At 37.3% G+C, this 17,948-nt stretch overlaps 1 long non-coding RNA gene across 1 annotated transcript; it reads left to right on the plus strand.

Annotated features, from left to right (window-relative positions):
- Nucleotides 1-6,358: 6,358 nt before the first annotated feature.
- LOC147786079 (uncharacterized) lies at nt 6,359-9,674 on the plus strand. The gene is made up of 2 exons (XR_015414875.1): nt 6,359-6,434; nt 9,477-9,674. It is a non-coding gene; the product is annotated as an uncharacterized LOC147786079 (long non-coding RNA).
- The last annotated feature ends 8,274 nt before the right edge of the window (nt 9,675-17,948 follow it).

Consider the following 17,948-nt stretch of genomic DNA (forward strand, 5'->3'; position numbering starts at 1 on the left):
ATTAATCATTGAATATTACTTGAAATTAGTTATTCAAATTAATTGTTGAATTAAAATAAAGAAAGTCAAAATGTTGACTTCATTTAATGGAAAAATCCATGTTAGTGGAATTTTGAGTTGTCAAAAATTTGGTTTAACCAAACTTGCATGCTTGCCAAATAAACCCCACAAATTTGAGTGGAATTTTGAGTGTCAAAATTTGGTGAACTCAAACTTGCATGCTTGCCACATAGTCCCAAACATTTGAGTGGAATTTTAAGTGTCAAAATTTGGTGATCTCAAATTTGCATGAACATGCAAACATAACTCGAGTTTTCCGAAAATGATCTATAGTATCAAGTTCAAGTATATAGTCAAAATTCGAGTTTTCCGAAATAGGGTTTCGATTTTCAACACTTTTTTACTGTATTATACACTCTGTTTCTTCGACATTCTATTCACTATAATCATGCCAAATCATTCCCCACAAAAGTTTCGAAAAAGATGGACAGTTACTCGGTTTTATTAGGACGTGCTTCAAACATCTCGAATTCGGGGTTTTCGAATTAGGGTTTCGATTTTAAGCACTTTTTTACTGTTTGATACACTCCGTTTCTTCGACAGTCTATTCTAAATGATCTTGCCTAATCATTCCCCACAAAAGTTTCGAAAAAGATGGACAGTTACTCGATTTTATTAGCACGTGCTTCAAACGTCCTCAATTCGGGGTGTCCGAATTAGGGTTTTGATTTAATCGCTTTTTTTACTATTTTATACCCTCTGTTTCTTCGACATTCTATTCCAAATCATCATGCCTAATCAATCCCAACAAAAGTTTCGAAAAAGATGGACAATTACTCGATTTTATAAACACGTGCTTCAAACGTCCCGAATTCGGGGTTTTCGAATTAGGGTTTCAATTTTAAGCACTTTGTTACTGTTTTATACACTCCGTTTCTTCGACATTCTATTCTAAATCATCATGCCTACTCATTCCCCACGCCTTTGTCGAAAAAGATGTGACTCGGTTTTATTAGCACGTGCTTCAATCGTCCCGAATTCGGGTTTCCGAATTAAGGTTTCAATTTTAAGCACTTTTTTTTACTGATGTATACACTTCGTTTCTTCAACATGCTATTCTAAATCATCCTACCTGATCATTCGCCTCAAAAGTTTCACAAAAGATGGACAGTTACTCGGTTTTGTTAGCACATGCTTCAAACGTCCTGAATTCGGGGTTTCCAAATTAGGGTTTCGATTTTAAGCACTTTTTTACTTTTTTATACACTCCATTTCCTCGACACTCTATTCTAAATCATCATGCCTAATCATTCCCCACAAAAGTTTCGAAAAAGATGGACAGTTACTCAATTTTATTAGCACGTGCTTCAAACGTCCCGAATTTGTGGTTTTCGAATTAGGGAGTCGATTTGAAGAACTTTTTTTACTATTTTATACACTCCGTTTCTTCGATATTCTATTCTAAATCCTCATGCCAATTCATTACTCCAAAAGTTTCGTAAAAGATGGCCAGTTGCTCGAGTTTATTAGGACGTTCTTCAAACGTTCTGAGTTCGGGGTTAACCAATTAGGGTTTCAATTTTAAGCACTATTTTACTTTTTTGTACACTCCCTTTCTTCGACATTCTATTCTAAATAATCATAACTAATCATAACTAATCATTCCCCACAAAAGATTCGAAAAAGATGGACAGTTACTCAATTTTATTAGCACGTGCTTCAAACGTCCCGAATTCGGGTTTCGTTTTATACACTCTATTTCTTCGACATCAAGTCTAAATCATCATAACTAATCATTCGCCACAAAAGTTTCGTAAAAGATGGAGAGTTACTCGGTTTTATTAAGCGTGCTTTAAATGTCCCAAATTCGAGTTTTCCGAAATAGGGTTTCGATTTTCAACACTTTTTTACTGTATTATACACTCTGTTTCTTCGACATTCTATTCACTATAATCATGCCAAATCATTCCCCACAAAAGTTTCGAAAAAGATGGACAGTTACTCGGTTTTATTAGGACGTGCTTCAAACATCTCGAATTCGGGGTTTTCGAATTAGGGTTTCGATTTTAAGCACTTTTTTACTGTTTGATACACTCCGTTTCTTCGACAGTCTATTCTAAATGATCTTGCCTAATCATTCCCCACAAAAGTTTCGAAAAAGATGGACAGTTACTCGATTTTATTAGCACGTGCTTCAAACGTCCTCAATTCGGGGTGTCCGAATTAGGGTTTTGATTTAATCGCTTTTTTTACTATTTTATACCCTCTGTTTCTTCGACATTCTATTCCAAATCATCATGCCTAATCAATCCCAACAAAAGTTTCGAAAAAGATGGACAGTTACTCGATTTTATTAGCACGTGCTTCAAACGTCCTCAATTCGGGGTGTCCGAATTAGGGTTTTGATTTAATCGCTTTTTTTACTATTTTATACCCTCTGTTTCTTCGACATTCTATTCCAAATCATCATGCCTAATCAATCCCAACAAAATTTTCGAAAAAGATGGACAGTTACTCGATTTTATAAACACGTGCTTCAAACGTCCCGAATTCGGGGTTTTCGAATTAGGGTTTCAATTTTAAGCACTTTGTTACTGTTTTATACACTCCGTTTCCTCGACATTCTATTCTAAATCATCATGCCTAATCATTCCCCACGCAATTGTCGAAAAAGATGTGACTCGGTTTTATTAGCACGTGCTTCAATCGTCCCAAATTCGGGTTTCCGAATTAAGGTTTCAATTTTAAGCACTTTTTTTTACTGATGTATACACTTCGTTTCTTCGACATGCTATTCTAAATCATCCTACCTAATCATTCGCCTCAAAAGTTTCACAAAAGATGGACAGTTACTCGGTTTTGTTAGCACATGCTTTAAACGTCCTGAATTCGGGGTTTCCAAATTAGGGTTTCGATTTTAAGCACTTTTTTACTTTTTTATACACTCCATTTCCTCGACACTCTATTCTAAATCATCATGCCTACTCATTCCCCACGCAATTGTCGAAAAAGATGTGACTCGGTTTTATTAGCACGTGCTTCAATCGTCCCGAATTCGGGTTTCCGAATTAAGGTTTCAATTTTAAGCACTTTTTTTTACTGATGTATACACTTCGTTTCTTCGACATGCTATTCTAAATCATCCTACCTGATCATTCGCCTCAAAAGTTTCACAAAAGATGGACAGTTACTCGGTTTTGTTAGCACATGCTTCAAACGTCCTGAATTCGGGGTTTCCAAATTAGGGTTTCGATTTTAAGCACTTTTTTACTTTTTTATACACTCCATTTCCTCGACACTCTATTCTAAATCATCATGCCTAATCATTCCCCACAAAAGTTTCGAAAAAGATGGACAGTTACTCAATTTTATTAGCACGTGCTTCAAACGTCCCGAATTTGTGGTTTTCGAATTAGGGAGTCGATTTGAAGAACTTTTTTACTATTTTATACACTCCGTTTCTTCGATATTCTATTCTAAATCCTCATGCCAATTCATTACTCCAAAAGTTTCGTAAAAGATGGCCAGTTGCTCGGGTTTATTAGGACGTTCTTCAAACGTTCTGAGTTCGGGGTTAACCAATTAGGGTTTCAATTTTAAGCACTATTTTACTTTTTTGCACACTCCCTTTCTTCGACATTCTATTCTAAATAATCATAACTAATCATAACTAATAATTCCGCACAAAAGATTCGAAAAAGATGGACAGTTACTCAATTTTATTAGCACGTGCTTCAAACGTCCCGAATTCGGGTTTCATTTTATACACTCTATTTCTTCGACATCAAGTCTAAATCATCATAACTAATCATTCGCCACAAAAGTTTCGTAAAAGATGGAGAGTTACTCGGTTTTATTAAGCGTGCTTTAAATGTCCCAAATTCGAGTTTTCCGAAATAGGGTTTCGATTTTCAACACTTTTTTACTGTATTATACACTCTGTTTCTTCGACATTCTATTCACTATAATCATGCCAAATCATTCCCCCACAAAAGTTTCGAAAAAGATGGACAGTTACTCGGTTTTATTAGGACGTGCTTCAAACATCTCGAATTCGGGGTTTTCGAATTAGGGTTTCGATTTTAAGCACTTTTTTACTGTTTGATACACTCCGTTTCTTCGACAGTCTATTCTAAATGATCTTGCCTAATCATTCCCCACAAAAGTTTCGAAAAAGATGGACAGTTACTCGATTTTATTAGCACGTGCTTCAAACGTCCTCAATTCGGGGTGTCCGAATTAGGGTTTTGATTTAATCGCTTTTTTTACTATTTTATACCCTCTGTTTCTTCGACATTCTATTCCAAATCATCATGCCTAATCAATCCCAACAAAAGTTTCGAAAAAGATGGACAGTTACTCGGTTTTATTAGCATGTGCTTCAAACGTCTCAAATTCGGCGTTTCTGAATGAGAATTTCAATTTTAAGCACTTTTTTCTTGTGTTAAAAACTCCGTTTCTTCGACATTTTATTAGCACGTGCTTCAAACATGCCGAATTCGGAGTTTTCGAATTAGGGTTTTGATTTAAGCACTTTTTTACTGTTTTATACACTCCGTTTCTTCAACATTCTATTCTAAATCATCATGCCTAGTCATTCCATGCAATAGTTTCGAAAAAGTTGGAAAGTTACTCAGTTGTATTAGGACGTGCTTCAAACGTCCCAAATTCGAATTTTTCGAATTAGGGTTTCGATTTAATCACGTTTATACTTTTTTATACACTCTGTTTCTTCGACATTCTATTTTAGATCATCATGCCTAATCATTCCCCACAAAAGTTTCGAAAAAGATGGACAATTACTCGATTTTATTAGCACGTGCTTCAGACGTCCTGAATTCGGGGTTTCCGAATTAGGGTTTTCCATTTTAAGCACTTGTTTACTGTGTTAAAAACTCCGTTTCTTCAACATTCTATTCTAAATCATCCCGCCTAATCATTCCCCATAAAAGTTTCGCAAAAGATGGAAAGTTACTCGGTTTTGTTAGCACGTGCTTCAAACGTCCCGAATTCGGGGTTTCCGAATTAGGGTTTCGATTTTAACCAGTTTTTTACTGTTTTATACACTCCGTTTCTTCGACATTCTATTCTAAATCCTCATGCCAATTCATTACTCCAAAAGTTTCGTAAAAGATGGCCAGTTACTCGGGTTTATTAGGACGTTCTTCAAACGTTCCGAGTTCGGGGTTAACCAATTAGGGTTCAATTTTAAGCACTTTTTTACTACCTTATATACTCTATTTCTTCGACATTCTATTCTTAATCATTATGCCTAATCATTCCGCACAAAAGTTTCAAAAAAGATGGACAGTTACTGTAATAACCGAAGAAAGAGAAATAGAAATAGAAAAAGAAAAAAAAAAAAAAAGGAAAAGTTGAGAGGGGCAAATAGGTAAATTTTCCCCTCCAACCACCTAAGGGGTCCAAACGAAACCCCATCCATAGTCCTGCAAAAGAGAGATAGTGAGAGAAAGGGGTAGAGAGAACCTAGAGAGAGGAGAAAGGATGAACCGCCGGAAGACTCACCGAAAACTACCGTCGGAGTCTATTCCGGTGAAGATCATGATGCAAGGAGGTGAAGATCATGCAGAGAGACTTTCTTGGAAGGGAAAAGAGAATGTGGGTGGCCGGAGTCCCATTTTTCATCAAGAAGTCGGAAAACCCGCAAGGTAAGGATCTTGAACGTTTTCTCAGATCTACGATTTTTCTTTGTGAATCAAGATCTGAAATCTTGATATATTCATCTAGGAACAACTCTACGCATGATCTGTGAAGAAGTTTGGCCGAGACCTCAACCCGAAGGCAAAATTCCGACCTTCTTAACTCGTCCAGTAGTTAAGCGAAAATTACGAAAAAAATACGAGGACGTAGCCCGTAACACGATCTAAAACATTGCCGAAGGAATCATGTCGATCCGATCTACGGATCAAAAGATATGAAAATCGGAAAAGAGGGTTGTGTTTCGGTTTTCGGAGGGCGGAGAGAAAGAAAATGAAAAAAAAAAAAGTCGGCCAGCGAGCGGCGGACGGCGGCGACAGGCGCCGGACACGCGTCGACCATCGGCTGGAGCAACGCAGCTCCAGCGAGGCGTTGACACGTGTCGCCCGCAAGCCGGGCCGAACCGCGACGCGAGCCGAGCTGACCGGACCGGCCGACCCGTGACTACGTGGAGGCAGGCGCGCGTGGCAGGCGCGCGTGTAGCCTGCAACTGGCGCCTTCCCGCGCGCGTGGCCACGCACTCCCAGCGTGCTGCTGGCGCGTGAACGCGCGTGGAACGGTCAATTTGGCCCGGTTGTTTTCTGTTTTCCCGATTTTTGTCCCGGTTCTAGTTCTAATACTATTTTTACGTGAATAGGGACTTAATTTAGAGAAATCAGTATTTTTGGACACCTCACGGGCAAAGAAATGCTAGCGAAAGGGCACGTGTCAACCAGGTAAGTCACCACCCGGTATTTAGGAAGAAATACTTGTAGGGTTCGCTTGGATTGCATGTATGCATGTTAATAATTTTGCCTTAAATTAGCTCTCCATGAATGAGATTAATTAGATGGATTGTTATGATGTGTTGGGTGAATTATCTGAGTGTTGCTTGTATGCCTTAAGCTTTCGTTGTACGTATGTGTAACACTCCTAATTTTCTTTAACCTAATTAGTGACGTCACCCATGCATACTTATCTCATTAAGCGGAAGCTCATCATAAATAACCTTGAAATAGTCTTTCATAAAAATTCATGAATCCAAAACAAAACCTAAACTCCGAAAATAACCATTCAATACTGAATTCAAAATAAATCCAAATAAAACGATACTCAATCCTATAACTTAAAACAGTCTAATAAAAGTAAACTCTTAAAAATATCCCGTCTCCAACTTCCATGGTGGCCTCAGCTCCGCCGTCAACCATACATTGGCGCCTTGCCTTTACCTGAAAAATGTAGGTAGCACGTGGCTTGAGTATTTTATGAAATACTCAGTAAGTCACCCCATCGTTGGGGTTAGGAATGCAAACACATGCAACATATGAGCGGGACCTAACTTTTCATAAACTTTTCATAGCCTTGGGCACTTTTCTATTCCGGGTAGGGTTGGATGTGTGGTACTCCTTCACACATGGCCCATGTACGTGTACATGAACCCACCAGGCGGGCTCTTATATGTACCCCCTGGGCCTGACTTGGTCGGGCACAACGTGTTACACGTAGCCGGACACCACAGAACAGAAAAGGGCCCGCATGATATCATGGCGAACATAAATATCGTATTTCATTCTTTCGTAACATAAAGGGAAAGAATCCCGATGCACGTGACATACATATATGCATGAGGTCCCTTAACGTATCTAACATGACATTACATAAGCAGTGCTAACATCGCATTTACGTTTCTTACATCACATGACATCTCACATGACTTACATTACATGGCATATAACATAAACATTCCAGTTACATAAACATCTGATGACATGACTCGATAATTCTACGTGTATCTATGGCATCAATCAACATATTCATGGCATATAATACTAACATCTCATTCATGACATAACATAAACCGTCAACAGTCAACACAAGTTCATACATCACATAAAATATCACATAAAATATGGTGCATGCAGGGGCCACAGGGCACACACCATCATACAACACGTAGAAAGCTAACTCCAACAGTAAGGTCACTTACCTCAATGGTCTTGGTTGAAGTCACTCACAACGAGCTAATCCCAGTGGTTAAATATGTCCTATGATAACCACACAAAAATTTAGAACCTTTCATAAGGTACCCTAGCTAAACCTCATGCTATTTATCAAAATAAACCCTCGACCTAATCTGTCTTCAACGTTTAGGAGCCATACTGACCTCGGATGGTAAAACTAAGGACAGAAACGTCTTCGGAAGGGCCAAAAACCTTGGAATCGATATATTATAGTGATACCGATTCACCAAGCTGAGCTGCCGAGCCGACCAATTAAGCCGCCAAGCTGAGCTGCGGGATTTGACGGAGCCGAGCTGCGGGTTTTGATGGAGCCGAGCCGCCGTACACGTAAGCCGAGCCGAGAGCACGCGTGCGGAGCCGAGACCAAGGCTGCAGCGCGCATCCGCGTTGGGCCGAAACGCACAGGGCCCGCGTTCGTTCCGTGGGATGGTCCAGAGGCCAAACGTGAACCCGACCCGTTTTCCTTCGTCTTCCTTACCCGAAATCTCACGAAAAACCTAATCGTTGCTGCGCCGCCAATGACGACGTCACAACCCAGATTCTGACGATGCGACGACACCCCTCGCCTATTCCGACCGACGCGCAACGATATTCAACACCGATAGCCTCGGTCGCTTCTCCCTCCGGCCACTCACCGAAGAAAATCCAGCGAACCACCTCACACGTTTTTCCTAGCTAACCCTCTCGATTTTTCCATACTCTCAGACACCCTCGAAAACCCTAAACGTTTGGAGAGCAAAAGTTGTTTCCAAGGAAGGAGGAGAGTTGTATATGGGAATATAAAAGGTCTTTATGACTTTTCCATTAAGGTAGTAATTTCCTTGCTAGAAATCATACCTTTTCCAGCGACAATAAATGCAGCTTAATATCTTTTCGTTTTGGCAGCAAAAATAAAAATCTTAGCATAAAATCTAAAATAAATAAAACAAAAATTCGAATCCTTACAGTATGCATGCGTTTAATTTATGTTAGAATTATGTATGCCGGGTTTCGGGTGCTTGATGGACGAATTCGCCCCATTGAGCGCGAACTTCGTGCTGTGGGTGCTTGATGGAGGTCATCGCCCCGTTGAGCCGGTATGCCTAGTTCGCATGAATTGCATACTATGATGTTAGAAGAAGATTGCATGCACCCTCTGTTAATTGCTAGGGCCCATTTCTATGATAAGATTAGGGAATTTCTGTTAGGAGCGATATGCCGCTCTAGACAGACTTAATTTTCCCCTAGAAACTTAGCGGTTTACCACGGCAAGAAAGTACCTAGGAGGGTTCATAGATTGCTAGCGTGAGAACGGTATCTATAGCTCCGTGGGAGGACCAGGGGTCCCTGATCAGTCCTTACTGCTCTTAGCCATTTCGCATGGGAAATGTGTCCCCACGTCGTACAGCCCGTTAGCTGCATGGGAACGGGTTGGGTCGCGCCCCCCATAGGAGGACTATATGGGCGTAGGGGTATTCAGCACACCCCTAGGCTAGATACCATGTAGTCCTAGATAGCCATGTAGAGGTAGCGCCTCATAGAGAGATACCGACCATATCAGCTTGGCATAAGGAACCTCTAGGTGACTAATGAAAGGACGATGAACCGGCGAAACCCAAGGGGCAAGCCCCAAGAGACTAAGGTTAGAACCCGATGTCCTAGAACCGAATTAGGAAACCATGGGAGTTCTGTTAAATTAAGATGCGAAGAGAGCCTACAAGTAGGTGGCTTACTGAGTATAATTTTTATACTCATCCCGTTCTCCTTTATTTTTCTCAGGTGTTCACTGGCTGCTGGTCGAGGTGGAGGAGCGTTTGAGAGCTGTACAGTCACAGAGGGGGTCGTTCCGGAGCGTCAGTCCCTTTTCGGTCTTTTAGAGTCTTTTGTATTTCATTTTATATTTGCAATTTCTTTTGTAATAATTAACAAACAAAATTTCTCTCTTTTGTTTTAATTCAAAGTATTTTTATCCTTTTACTTTGGTTTTCTTTTCTTTTATTTTCCTTTTGTTTGTTTTCGATTTCGTGTTTTTAGTCACGATTCGGTTTTTCGAAGCCTCGAAAATCGAGTCGTGACAGTTACTCGATTTTATTAGCACGTGCTTCGAACGTCCCGAATTAGGGTTTTGATTTTATGCACTTTTTTGTTGTTTTATACATCCGTTTCTTTGACATTCTATTCTTTTCTTTCTAATTTCATTTGTTATCTCTTGTTAGGTAAATTATTCCTTGTAAATTTTCTATTAATGTAATTTAGTTAGGGAAATTAATTTTTCTAGTAAAAATTATATGTATTTAAGTTAGGATATTCATGTAAATAGTATGGCATTCAATTTGTAAGGGAAGAGGAGTTACTCAATCATTTAAGAGTGAATACTGAAGGCAGGGAGAGGATAAAAAGAACTTGAGAGAAATCTGGAGGATGTGATAACTGAGCGAATAGTTCTTGTGTTCCAGGTGATAAGACTGGAGAAGCGCGCAGTCCATTGGCAAGCGTGGGTGCTTGGTCATACAAAAGATTCCCTAAAAGATTTTATCAATAACCTGTCATCTTTATTAAGACAAACGAAGATTGACAACTTATCAGCCACACAATCAAGGCTCACATGTGAATTATTAGTTTTTTTTTTTTTTTCTTTGTCTTTGTAAATTATTAGTCTTTAAATTATTAATTATTAGTTTGCTTTAGGTCTTTTCTTACTTCTATAAAAGCAGATCTTGTGGGGGTCCTGTCCTGCTACATTTAATCTTATCTATTAGTTTATGTTTTTCAAATCTACTTTCAAATCCGAAGTCTATAGAAAGACTTGATCAATGTAAAGAGGGCATCGATCGGCCGATAGCTCTCTCTCGAAATTGGAAAATCAAGAGAAGAAAATTATTTTAGTCCACCTATCTCCCATTCTACTCCACATATCTCCCGTCCCTTCATCTTATGTACGAATTTTTTAGAAAACTTAGAAAATCAAACCATCTCAAATGCTCTACCGAAGAACAAGAAGAAAATTCAAATGAGCACAGAAGAGTAGGAAATCTCACCATCTCAAAAACTGTCAATCAACCATATCAAATTGCAGAATGGAAGACCAACTCCAAAATTGGACTATTAGCAAGGTAGATCCTAAAACTATTTTCAAAATTTCAACCTTGAATTTTACTAAAAGATCATGCATCAAATTTTGAGAGAAAAATATCACAATTCATCATAATAAAGAATTCCTGAATCTTTTTTCAAAATCTCTTGTACTCCAACACTGTGAAGAATTTAATTATCTTCACGTCGGTCTTGTCCAAGTCGCAGTAAAATCGTTATTCAGACTTAGACTAGATATCTCCGTCCTTATCTCCCTTCGAGATAAGAGACATGAACACTTCTAAAATTCCTTACTCGGAATGGTCAATCTAATTTAGAGAATGGACTAGTATATTTCAATTGCTATCCAAATTACTTTGTCGCTCAACGACCCACACATATTTTCATCCCTTATACTGGATTTACAATAAAAAAATAAAAAAACTTGAACATCAAGGCTGAAACCCATTCTTGAGTTGTCATATTAAGAGTTTATTACAAGCTCATGAATATAAATATTTCTCTAAGAGCATTACAATCCTCGCCAAAAGGATCAACTATGCTCATAGAAGCAAATATTGGAAAGTCTTTCGTGACAGTTCCAAAAATACGGATCAAATAACTAGAAGTACTCTCTCGAAAATAGAAGATGTCAATCTTCCCAAAAGAAAAAAAATCTCAAAACCCAGTCCAAATCATCGAACATGATGATGGGAGTGTTAAAATAAAATTCAACGAAGAACCTTCGTCAAATCCAAAAGTAAAAGAATTCTTAAGTTCTAGACCGAGTCTTTCAGGAGTTTCTAGCTCAATATATGACCCTTTAAAGGTAAAGGATGTCAGTTATGATAAAAGAACAACATAAATCCACTACGAAGATGGCTCAAGATCTCTCACCCATGCCGATATGGATACCCAATTTGTCTACGAAAATCAGCTTAATGTCATTAGAGCTGATTTCCAAATAGACAAGGAATTGTTAAGGGCAGATTTTATGTCAACTGCCAACTCTTCAATGAGAAACGCCTTCTTTCAAACCTACAAAGAAGCTGAGCGAAATGAATTGAGAGCTCAATGGTATTCTCATATGGAAACCATGGAAGAAAATATACCGTTCTTTGAATGGTTTGAAGAAAATATTTTACAAGTATGTACCTTGACTCAAAGGAACTGGAAGACTACCAGAAGAGGCGAGGTATATTCAAACCATCCTCCCTTGGAAGAAGTCGAATTTGGCAACTACTACGGAGAAAAGGTAAAGCCAGTCCCTTGAAAAATATTCCGGAAGGACTAGAAAAGGGTAATCTGACTCTAAAGGATATCAAACATATCCAGCATCAAAAACAATTACTCAAATAAGGTTTTATCCACGATTGCTACTCAACTTCAGAGTATCGAGGGAAAAATCTCGAAAAATCTAATATTCAGTAAGAAAGCACAAGCAACTTTGTACCAAATGTCGATGAATCAATACCAAGACTCAGACTAGCAAATCTCGATATGTTTACAAGAAGGGTTTCAAAAGAAGAGGCTGTAATGGGCAAGATAGAAGAAAAATTGGATAGGATTCTAAGTCCTGGTCAATGTCGTTAACAATTACGATGAAATCCAGGAATCCAAAGATGAGATTGTAAATGAGATAGAAGAACCTCTCAACAATCGAATTGAAATGATCTCCAAAACAAGTCAAAATAATACCAGTAATTAGAAAAACTGGTATCCTCAATCGTCTTTTTCAGATATTCAGTTCGAAGAAAAGACGCTACAAACTCAAGCCCATTACGATAGCCTAGCAATCTATGAATGGAATATCGATGGACTATCCGACTATCTAATAATGAATGTTGTCAATGAGATTATGATGGCCGCAAGCGCATATAAATTACAGGGCCATAAATCCGACCATTAAATAGCTCAAGTCCTAGTAACTGGATTTACCGGGCAACTCAAAGACTGGTGGGACAAAATATCTTGACGAAGCAACTTGCCAACTGATATTAAACCCCTATGTTATTAGACCAACTACTCAAATCATTGAAGAAGAAGTTCCATCAACTAGGACCGAGGTACAACATGAATGGGTAGAAGATGCTGTCAACACCCTCATCTATACCCTCATAGAATTCTTCGTAGGTGACCCCCTTAAATACCAGGAGAGATCCACCGAAATACTCATGAACCTAAAGTGCCCAACCTTAGGCGATTTCAGGTGGTACAAAGACATGTATTTCAGCAAAGTTCTCATTAGGACAGACAGTTCGTTGGAATTTTGGAAGGAGAATTTTGTCAGTAGACTGCAAAAACACTTCTCATGAAGGATCAAAGACGGTCTTAAAACAAAGTATAATGGAATAATTCCATGGCAGACTTTGTCATACGGATCCATAGCGTCTTTCATCATAGAAAAAGAACTCAGACTTTGCAATGAGTCAAAGATTCAAAACAAGCTCAATTCTTCAATATCAAACAGAAATGAGCTGGGAAGATTTTGTGATCAATATGGATGCAAGCGGATACAAGCCCCCACCACCTCCAGAAGAAAGAAGGTCAAAACGTATTCAGGATCATACATATGGTAGGCTCATTATCAAAGATAATAATTTATATAATCATAACAATAATAATGATAATAATAATAATAATAATAATAATAATAATAATAATAATAATAATAATAATAATAATAATAATAATAATAATAATAATAATTTGTATAAAAAAAACTTACATAAATTTTATTAAGACTTGGGTTTGATTGCCAGGGTGGAAAGTGTAGTGGAAGCTCTAGATGTTACTATGCATTTCTATTTATTGTGAAATATTTTATCAAAGTTTTTCACTTGTAAGAGCTATAATTTGAAGATGAAAATAACATAAAACAGACACGTTAAAGATGGAAATGCTTGCAATCTAAAGAATATTCCATTCCGAAATTAACATCTCTCTCCTCTAGTCTACTCGTTCACTTGTACAAGTTATAATTTGAAGATGAAAACAACATGAAACAAGAAAATTATTATTTTTTCACGTTTAATTATTATTCGATAACAGCAGGATTCAAAATAACAGCAGACTTGCTAAAGATGAGAAAGATTGCAATCGGGAGAATATTCAGTTCTGGAATTACCATCTCTTTTCTTTTGTTTCCAGCTACCGCCCCTTTTCTTTCTTGGTTGCCAACCCTCATAACAGCAGGGTAAAAATGGTTCTCAATTTGAGGATGAAAACAACATGAAACAAGAAAAATATTATTTTTTCACCCTTAACTATTATTCGATAACAGGCATGTTCCCAATAACAACAGACCGGCTAAAGATAGGAAAAATTGCAATCGGGAGAACATTCAGTTCTGGAATTACCATCCCTCTTTGATCGCCAGCTACAACCCTTCTTCTTTCTTTGGTTGCCAGCCCCCATAATAGGTAAACATGGTCTATATTTGAAGATGAAAAAAACATGAAAAAGAAAATTATTATTTTTTCACCCTTAACTATTATTCGATAACAGCAGACCTGCCAAAGATTGGAAAAATCGTAATCTGGAGAATATTCAGTTTCGGAATTACCATCCATTTTCTTTGGTTGCTAGCTACCGACCCTTTTCTTTCTTTGGTTGCCAGCCCCCATAACAGCACGGTAAGGATGGTTCTCAATTTGAAGATGAAAACAACATGAAACAAGAAAATTATTATTTTTTCACCCTTAATTATTAATTCGATAACAACAGGGTTCCCAATAACAGCAGACATGCTAAAGATGGGAAAGATTGCAATCTAGAGAATATTCACATCTGGAATTACCATCCCTTTTCTTTTGTTGCCGGTTACCGCCCCTTTTCTTTTGTTGCCAGTTACCGCCCCTTTTCTTTCTTTGGATGCCAGCCCTCGTAACAGAGGGTAAGGATGGTTCTCAATTTGAAGATGAAAACAACATGAAACAAGAAAATTATTATTTTTCACCCTTAACTATTATTCGACAACAGCACGGTTCCCAATAACAATAGACTTGCTAAAGATTTGAAAGATTGCAATCTGGATAACATTCAGTTCAGGAATTACCATCCATTTTCTTTGGTTGCCAGCTACAGACCCTTTTCTTTCTTTGGTTGCCAGCAAGAGCCCCCATAACAGCGTCGTAAAGATAATTCTGGAATTATCATCCCTTTTCTTTTGGTTGCTAGCTATAGCCCCCTTTCTTTCTTTGGTTGCCCGCAACAGCCCTCATAACAACAGGGTAAAGATATTCTTGAGAACAACAGAATTTGGCCCAAGAAAGAAGTATCCTTTTGGCATAAAGATCAACTTTAGGTGCAATATAATTTGGTTGCCAGCAACAGCCCCATAGCAGCAGGGTAAAGATACTATTATTCGATAACAACATGGTTCCCAATAACAGAGACCTGCTAAATATGGGGAAAATTGCAATATGGAGAATATTCAGTTCTGGAATTACCATCCCTTTTCTTCGGTTGCCATCTACAGACCATTTTCTTTCTTTGGTTGCCAGCAACAGCCCCCATAATAGCACGGTAAAGATGGTTATGGAATTATCATCTCTTTTCTTTGGTTGCCACAGCCCCTTTCTTTCTTTGGTTGCCAGCAACAGTCCCCCGTAACAGTAGTGTAAAGATATTCTTAAGAACAACAGAATTTGGCCTAAGAAAGAAGTATCTTTTGGCATAAGGATCAACTTTAAGGTGCAATATAATTTGGTTGCCAGCAACAGCCCCCAGTAGAGATATTCTTAAGAACAGCAGAATTTGGCCCTAGAAAAAAGTATCCTTTTGGCATAAGGATAGCCCCAGTAGAGATATTCTTAAGAACAGCAGAATTTGGCCCTAGAAAAAAGTATCCTTTTGGCATAAGGATAAACTTTAGGGTGCAATATAATTTGGATGCCAGCAACAGCCCCCATAACACCAGGGTAAAGATATTTTCGAGAATAGTATAATTTGGCTCAAGAAAGGAGTATCCTTTAGGCAAATAGCAAAAAGCAATGGCATGAAATAAGCCTTTGGCCCAAGAAAGAAGTATCCTTTAGGCAAAGAGCAAAAAGCAATTGCATGAAATAAGCCTTCCAACGCCAACAAATGCAAGACTGCATAATGTGATATTCGTACTAATAGATGCCAGCAACTGCCCCCATAACAGCATAGTAAAGATATTCTCAAGAACAGCAGAATTTGGCTCGACAAAGGAGTATCTTTAGGCAAAGAGCAAAAAGCAATTGCATTAAAACAGCAGAATTTGACCCAAGAAAGAAGTATCCTTTAGGTAAAGAGCAAAGAGCAATTGCATGAAATAAACATTTGGCCCAAGAAAGAAGTATCCTTTTGACATAATGTGATATTCGTACTCATGAACATAATAAAATGGATGTCGAAAATGAGATTTGAATTGACACCCTCTCATAAAGAGTAGAACTTAAGTCTAGCTCCTTAAACCACTCAGTAGTCATCCTGACTATTTGTTAAGAAAATAATTTTCACTCTACACAACTCAAAGTTAATTATTGAGCTGTTATAACCCATAATCTTAAGGGACTTGAACTAGAACCATATTAAAACCTTTCTAATACCTCAAGCCTCCCTTAAAAAAAATTAGGTAATTAAATTCACATATTTTATTTTATAGAATATTTAGATTTCAAAAGTTTCAATTTCATATTTACACAACTTAATATTATTCTGTATTTCATGAAACGCTTAAATATAGTTCATCATATTCAAAGATAATATTCTTATCTCCTAAAAAATTGTTATGAGTCATCTCAAATAATTTCAAAATTCTCATTTTTCTTAGTGAAGTCTGCCGGTTAATTTCAAAAGCTGCATTGATGTTCAAATCTTCTTTGCATTCTATTGCTATGATCTATTTAAATTGCATTAATAATTTGGTGACAATTATTTCCAAGGTTATTATTTTTTTTTATTTTTTTAATAGAATAACTCCAGCATGCTAATTTAATTCATAACCTCTCTGATCACAACATAGAGAGAAAAGTAACACACTAACAACACTTTCTTTTATTTAACATGAAGAACATGAAGAAGGAGAAAAGACAACACAAAGACAAAAAAAATACAAAGATAACAAAAATAAAAACACCATTAATTTGGGAGAGGATGACTTGTGAACCAGTTACTTAGGAGCAACAAAAGGGGAGTAGACGGCAATTGGTGCTAACAAGATTGGTACAATCAAAGTCGTCCTCCATTAAAAGTTTGTTGTTCTACGAAAAGAGGATTTTAAGTTTGTTCTACGAACATATGATTTTAAGTTTGTTGTTCTACGAACACGAGATTTTAAGTTTGTTGTATGAGCAATTTTAAGTTGTTCTAGGAACAGATGATTTTTTTTAAATTTGTTTACGAAAAAATTGTTTTAAGTTTGTTCTCCAAATAGAGAAATTTAAGTTTGTTATAAGAAAATGGATTTTAAGTTTGTTCTACAATTTTAAGTTTGTTCTAATTTAGAACAATTTTAATGATGAGTGTATAACTTCTGTATGTTTTTTTTTTTTGTTTTTTTTCTTGGTTCAATTTAACTAGAGTTGACTTGAGGGTGTGAATTAAAATAAGTATTATATTTTTAATTTTAAAAGAAAAAAATAATCATATAAATGATATGTTGCCTTTCCTACTCTTAGTGGCACCCAATTTCCTTTCCCACTCTTCTTGCATCCTCAAACATGGTTTATCTTTTCTCTCTCCTTAAGACCACTCCAACTATCTTTTTCTCTCTCCCCTCTCCATTCCAAACTCTAACTCGCTTTCTTTTTTTGTTTCTTTCTCTCGACCTCTCTAATGGCGGTGATTGTCGAAAATAATCTCGATCTGACGATGGAGGCTCTGTGGCGTCTTTTGCCGGAGACTCTACTTCGATTTAAGTCTATTTACAAGTCCTGGTATACTCTAACATTTATCAAATTCTTGTAAACATAAATGCATTTTACACAAGCTTGTGGTGCCGAAAAACACTAGAAAAGAGGAAATTATGCTCTCTATCCTCAATTTTTCCTTCGATTCATCTATGTCCGTTCTAGATCTCGATTTTCCATATAATGAGAATTTCCAGTATTTTGAAATCTAAGGTCATTCTCACGTCTAAGTCTGTGTTGATGTGAGATATTTTCCTTTGTAACTCATTATAATAATATATTTTTTTTAATTAGTATTTGA

This window comes from Cucurbita pepo, unplaced genomic scaffold, assembly GCF_057944985.1.
Source record: "Cucurbita pepo subsp. pepo isolate OVF unplaced genomic scaffold, ASM5794498v1 scafford_6, whole genome shotgun sequence".
NCBI classification, from domain to species: Eukaryota; Viridiplantae; Streptophyta; class Magnoliopsida; order Cucurbitales; family Cucurbitaceae; genus Cucurbita; species Cucurbita pepo.